Here is a 6,615-nt window from a genome sequence, read left to right as displayed (position 1 = left end):
GCTTTTATAGGTTAAAGAATGAAGAAAAAGAAAGAAAAAAAATAGAAATATCTGATTGGGGCCACAACACTTGTTTGGGGTGAGCAATCGAGTTGGCTTGGGGTTTGGGGATTGGCTGACGGGATATATTGTGTTTCTGGTCAAATGGAGCATTTACAGGGACCCAAAAGTTATCTGAGTTCTGGTTTGCTGATAAGGCACCCCAGGCGAGGGCCGCTCCATCTTGGGCCTAGAAAGTTATTTCAACAGTACGTAACAAATGTTTGATGAAGGAATAAGTAAAAATTGCTGATAAAGTTGAGACAATTAAGTGTAGTAGTACCTACTATATGTTGAGAGCCTACTATGTGTTAGGGAGTTGATTCTTATAAAAACACTACAGGGGCTCCTGGGTGGCTCAGGTTAAGTGTCTGACTCTTGGTTTTGGCTCAGGTCATGATCTTAGGGTTGTGAGATGGAGCTCTGAGTCAGGCTCTGCGCTGGCGGTGGAGCCTGCTTGAGATTCTTTCTCTCCCTCTGCCTTCCCCAACTTGCTCTCATGTTCTCGGTCTCAAAAGAAATCTTAAAAAAAAAAAAAATCAAACAGTATGAGGCAGATATTATTGTTCTCATTTTACGGACCCCAAAACTGTCTTTAGAGTATACCAAAATGGACACGTAATGTTTGGTGTTGGCACAGCCAATGAATAGGGGGACAACTCAAAAGGAAGTGTGTGGCTGGTTCTATAAACTGGCATCTGAGAAAGTGGCATCCTGAATTGAAGCCTTTTTATACTTCTCTGTTTGAATTACTGTCTTCAATTAGGCTGACATGTTTGTCAAACTGCACCAGTAAATTGTGTGTCTCTAAGCATTCTGCTGCTGTGGGGAGACTGACAGGGAGCCATGATTCAGCGCAATGGAGAGCTCGGGTTTTGCAGGGCACGAAGGGGTCAGGCAGGGTACTGAACACACAGGCCACATTAAAATTCCTGAAAGCTCATCTTTAAAAAAAAAGGGGGGGGCGGTCCCTGGCTGGCTCAGTGGGTAGAGCGTGTGACTCTTGATCCTGGGGTTGTAAGTTGGAACCGCACATTGGATGTAGAGATTACTTAAAAAAAAAAAAAAAAATTAAGGCACCTGGGTGGCTCAGATGGTTAAGCATCTGCCTTCGGCTCAGGTCATGATCCCGGGGTCCTGGGATCGAGTCCCACATCGGGCTCCCTGCTCCTTGGGAGTCTGCTTCTCCCTCTGCTTCTCTCTCTCTCTCTCTCTCCCCCGCTCTGTCTCTCATGAATAAAGTCTTTAAAAAAAAATTAAACCCCTGAGAGCTCTGAGCAGGGTAGCAGATAGGTTTGCAGTGCTTCCTTTATAATGTACTGTCTTTATTTTATTTTTTTTAAAGATTTTATTTATTTATTTGAGAGAGAATGAGAGATAGAGAGCATGAGAGGGAAGAGGGTCAGAGGGAGAAGCAGACTCCCTGCTGAGCAGGGAGCCCGACGTGGGACTCGATCCCAGGACTCCAGGATCATGACCTGAGCCGAAGGCAGTCGCTTAACCAACTGAGCCACCCAGGCGCCCTTTACTCAGTCTTTAGAATGTCAACACAAATACAGGTAAATTGTTGATAGCTGGATTGAACCAACAGAAACCCAAAAATACGGTCTAGGATCTTTGAGATTAGTAATACTCTTTTGTGAAGGAAAAAACGGACCTGATTATTAGAAAAAATGGAAAGAGATTCCTATGCACAAAAATCCTAATGGAAGAAAACTAAACTGTAAAGTACGTAAATATTGGGAAATAAAGTGGACATTGAGAAATGAAAAATTATGCTGAATCCCCCACATTACTTGTATCATGCCAAACAGATGTAGATAGCATCAAACCTTATTTTGGGCACAGATGTAGTGCATTCTTTGGCGCTTTCTTGTGTTGAGATTACTTTCCAAATTCTTGCTTGGTTTCAGTGGGCTGATAAGTAACCACAGACTGAAGTGATAGCTGTCTATCCTTTTAAATATTGTGTGGATCTGAATGTTTCTAACCTCTGCTCACTTTTATTTGGCCCAATTATCTGATGTAAAACTGCTTTTAAAAATGCGAGTCTTTAGGTGATGGATTCCATCACCTGTTACCTCTACAACAATGCTATGTTTGGGCATCTTCTTGGCCTTTATCAGAAGCAGCTACCTGACTCTAGGTGCTTGCTCTGGTGGTCAGAAGCTGTTGTTAGAACATGCCCAGAACATGAGAAAATTAGATGACCTTTGGCTTCTTCTCACCTTTGCTTCTGCTTTTACTGCATGGGGGACATGATATTGATCAGATTCTTTTCTTCCAAATATGTGCCATAAATGGCAGGAATGTGACATGTGACATACATACCAAAGACCTCTGTTGCTTTCCCTTAAGCAAATATCATAATTCCATTCAACACTTGATGTTGTTCTTGATATTTCATGAATGAGTTTGCTTGGGGCAAGGATGGGAAAAGGAAAGACTTGTACATGAGTACTGTAATCTTCTGCTGAGTCTGTCTCTCCCTCCAAATCTCTCCAGAATTCTCTTCAAAGATTGATATACTCTTTATGGTGGTAAGTGAGCTGCTTTACCAATCACTAGCTGAACAAATCTCAGGCCCTCACTTTTGTGTTAATTCTAATAGTTTATCTAAATCAGATCATGTTTTCTGCCTTTTTATGGTTGATGAGGATGACAGCGTGGAATAATAATAACCAATATATGAAATGAAAAAGCACATTTGGAATCCGATGTGGGACTCAGATACAAATTTTTATAACTTTTTGGCTACCCTTGGGCAAGTCATTTAAATGCAGGAATTCTTCCCTAGGGATCTTATAAGAATCTAATGAGTCACTGAAGTGAATATTCTTTGTAAAGCAAATGTCTGTATAGTAATACAGAAAAATTGCATTTTAGCGTAGAAAAGGAACTCTGGTGAAGGGTGGCCTTTGATTTTCACAGTGAAAAAAGAAGAAAGAACATAATATGACCTGTGACATAATTAACCTTTAAAAAGAGGCCTTTATAAAGTGGGATCTCTATTTTTTAATGTGCGACACTTATAGAAATTAACATTTTTTTCCCCTAGTTCCTCCAACTGGCAAAAGCTACCACAACAGTTACTATGAGCCAGGCACTGTACTAAGCACTTAACATAAACGAGCTCATTTTACCTTCACAACCACACTGTGAGATCAGTGCTCTGGTTACACCCATTTTATAGATGAGGAAACCAGGGCACAGATGAGAGAAAAATCCATAATCGGTCACAACCGTAGCCGAGAATTTTATCCATATTCACTGCATTCGGGACTATTTATTTTATTCTAGATATTTTGCTATTTCCTCCTACTCCCATACATGAGATTCCTGTAGGGGCTAGTACAGAACACTGAAGTACTTGTCAGTACTTTTGGGGGCAGAAGGAAATGCTGGACGTAGATAGTTCCCAAACCCAGGCTAATCAAACTGAGCCTGACGAGCCGTTGGTTATGCTGTGCTGACCGAATAAGCCAGGTGTGCGGCCACATACTGAGTTGGAAAGACGAGGCTACGCAAGTTTCCAGAGCATGGGAGGAGGGCTGTGTGTCGCATCGAGTGTATGCCTGGGGAGCCTGCTTACCATAGTTCCTGAAATAGTTATTGCATTAAAAGGGCACATAGAATATTTTCCACATTTCCCACCCACAAAGTCTTTCTTTACCCCAGCTTTGGCTTCAGCCATCAAAACTTGTGGTTTGGACCTGAAACTGGAATCAATAATCTTTCTAGCACCCTGTGCTTTTTCCCACTGGCTCCAGAAGAGTCTGTGTTCCATTCTTTTAGATTTTACTGGGAGGTGAATCACTCAAGTTGTTCCATCTTTCACTACTCAGAGGTGCTAACTTGATGCATTCTTTATACAGGGGTCTCCAAGACCTTAGCCTTCCACAGGAGTGGCTTGTTTGGGAATGTGAAAGCACCATGGCGGCTCCCTGGGAAGCAGTTTTGGAGGTGGGCCTCTCACTATCCCTCATAGGGAGCTTGCTAGGTGTCAGGGCGGCCTGGGCCAGTACGCGATGGCTTCAAAGGGAGCCCAGTGGCTGGAAATTCTAGTGGCGGCAAGTTTATTATGCACAGTGTGCTTAAGCTTCCCGAAATGTGTCTCAACAGGGGCCATAGCAACATATTAACTTACTTGAGGCACAATGATCCAAAAACTTTAATTACTTGAAAAGTATCCGTGCAGGAGGGGGATTTACTCCAACTTTGACTTTTCCTTAACAACAGGGGCAGACTTAAAACCCTGGCTAAGGAACTAATCCAATTAATGAAGGCCCTAAGCAGGAAAATGAATCTTATTTTACAAAATTAGTTGGAAAGCCCAGGATGAAAGAAACAGAAAGAAATAATGGTCCACTACCTTCTCCCCTGTGGCTGCTTTGAGCATTTTGCACCCCATTTTTGTCAGTTTTTCAGATCTTTTAATACAACCCACCGACCCCCAAATTCCACATAACTCAAGACAGTAATTGACTCACAAAGGAAACACACCTGCACTTTATTAATAACCAACTTTCTCTTTATTAGAGCGGATACAGTTGTGAAAACTGTACATTATACATTTTGGTTTCGAGGATTATAAATAAAGGAACTCACAGGTAGGGAGTTCTTTTTCACAGCAAGAAACTTTAAATAAACAAGGTCATGTTTTATTAAGTACATTGGCAGACTTCATGTGCTGTCCAAAATGTAGAGCACAGTATAACAACCCATTAGAAAGAGCCTTTCATGTAAAATACAGCTGTGCACATTTTAGAAAAATACCAACAATTTGAGCTTTGTTTTTAAAAAAGCTTATAAATCATACATATATTTATAAATGGAACCAACATGCTCACTTTATAAACATATCCTTTTGTTATTTGTTACCCATTATTTCCAAAGCATTACACGTTTTAAATAAACACTTAGTAAGATTAAATATTTTATTTTTTTTTTTAAAAAATCCGCTTTCCCAGCATCAAGAGCTATGGGGTTAGGAAGGCGCAGTGAGAGTACGGAGACTGACACAGGAGCTTAAACGTTTCTTGGCTAAAAATGTACTTCCCTAAATTTAAAAGTCAAAGCAAAATGTAAAAAATAAATAAATATACAAGTTGTAATTTTCATTTGCTCTCTTTCTGCTTTCTTCTTTATTCCATATTGGTCACACCCAGGATTCTCAACATATTGCACTTCTGCAAAAAACATCACTGGGTTACTACCCTGCAGGTGACAAAGCATTCAGTTCACACCTGTGCTAACATGTGAGTGGTCTCTTCTGCATTGAAAAGGTAGCAAGAATCTGATTAAACCATGCAGATCGTGAAAATATTTAGGAATAGCTAGCTCCTTCTCCACAATGTAATGTCTTAGATTTAAGATACCTTTCCTCCCCTTATTTCTTTTTAAATAACTATCTTTATAAAGACCACGTAGTGTCTCTAAGTAATAAGCATGCTTCTGAGTAATAAAGGATGAATTATAAAACAGCAAAAAAAAAAATCAGATTATGTCAGAATAACAAAGGACTGCAAAATACAAATATTTAAATAAAAATGTCTAAGCCTTTAAAATGTGAAATAAAATTACGAAAGGACTTTGAAACACACGTAAAGGCGTAAAATTGAGAAGCAGAGGTTTAACAAAGCTTTACGCTCTACCTGAATGTATTCAACAAAAATTTAAGTTGGAAGAAAAAAAAAAGGACCAGAGCAGTTATTAATAGCATCTTGCTTAACTTTCATGGGAATTAACATAGTCACTGACAAGATTTTATTTGGTTGTAAAGTACGTCAGCAATGAAACTGAATCCTTTAAACACCGATTAATGCAATCCATGCAACGTTTTGACTACGCTTCTTAGAATTCTGTTGTCTTTCAGCTTTTAAAATTTAGCACCTCCTAAGGGCATAATTAAAACTATTTAAAATTACTTCTTAGGAAGGTATAATGCCTTCACACTGCTAAATTTTAAACAGCCTGTTACAGGTTTAGGAAGACTAAACGGCATAAAAAAAAATGTATTGCTATTGCAACGAACACATCTTCTCTAGAATGTTGTTTCTTTTCCTTGAGATGCAACAAGTGTGTTTCCTCCAGCCAGGACCACACGTTGTAGAGGGCTATACATTCTACTTCAATAAACAGCAAGAATGAACAGAGGCGTGCACAAGCAAACGAAACGTTCTCTCCCAGAACATTCCAGGAGATGTTAAAGCAGCAGGTCATGGCATAAGACTGGTGAGTGATGCTGCTACCTATTTCTTCTAATGAGATAGGAGTGAATGTTGGAGCCATGGCCGCAGCAACACAATCCTCCGACCGCATTCTTCGGGCAGTCGTTTGTTTTCCCAGCTCCCTACTAAAAACGTCAGATGGTAAAATAGTAAGGCAGCTGTTGACTTCCATCAGGAAAAAAAAAAAAAATGCAGCTCCATACATTTCCAGTTTAGTCACACTCTGCTAGGACCGATGGAGTAGCCAATGCCAAGAACTTCGCCGGATGGGGGCTGCTTCAGCAGATTTTAAGAAAGAATGATTATTAAGTTTTGCTCTCCAACACGGCTGCTTGCTTCAGCTCCC

At 40.2% G+C, this 6,615-nt stretch overlaps 1 protein-coding gene across 2 annotated transcripts in view; it reads right to left on the bottom strand.

The window, feature by feature from the left end:
- Positions 1 to 4,565: 4,565 nt before the first annotated feature.
- JPH1 (junctophilin 1) overlaps positions 4,566 to 6,615 on the bottom strand; it is an 81,287-nt gene continuing 79,237 nt past the window's right edge. The window contains exon 6 of one of the 2 annotated variants that reach the window (XM_028108481.2): positions 4,566 to 6,542. The gene's annotated coding sequence lies outside the window, so the exon portion shown is untranslated. The remainder of the gene's footprint in view (positions 6,543 to 6,615) is intronic. The other variant, XM_028108490.2, reaches the window with a different exon arrangement.

The sequence above is a fragment of the Eumetopias jubatus genome, unplaced genomic scaffold (assembly GCF_037043125.1).
Source record: "Eumetopias jubatus isolate StellerSeaLion01/CBP00866 unplaced genomic scaffold, mEumJub1_p1.0 scaffold_4, whole genome shotgun sequence".
Taxonomy (NCBI): domain Eukaryota; kingdom Metazoa; phylum Chordata; class Mammalia; order Carnivora; family Otariidae; genus Eumetopias; species Eumetopias jubatus.
This window is presented reverse-complemented; position numbering and strand designations above follow the sequence as displayed.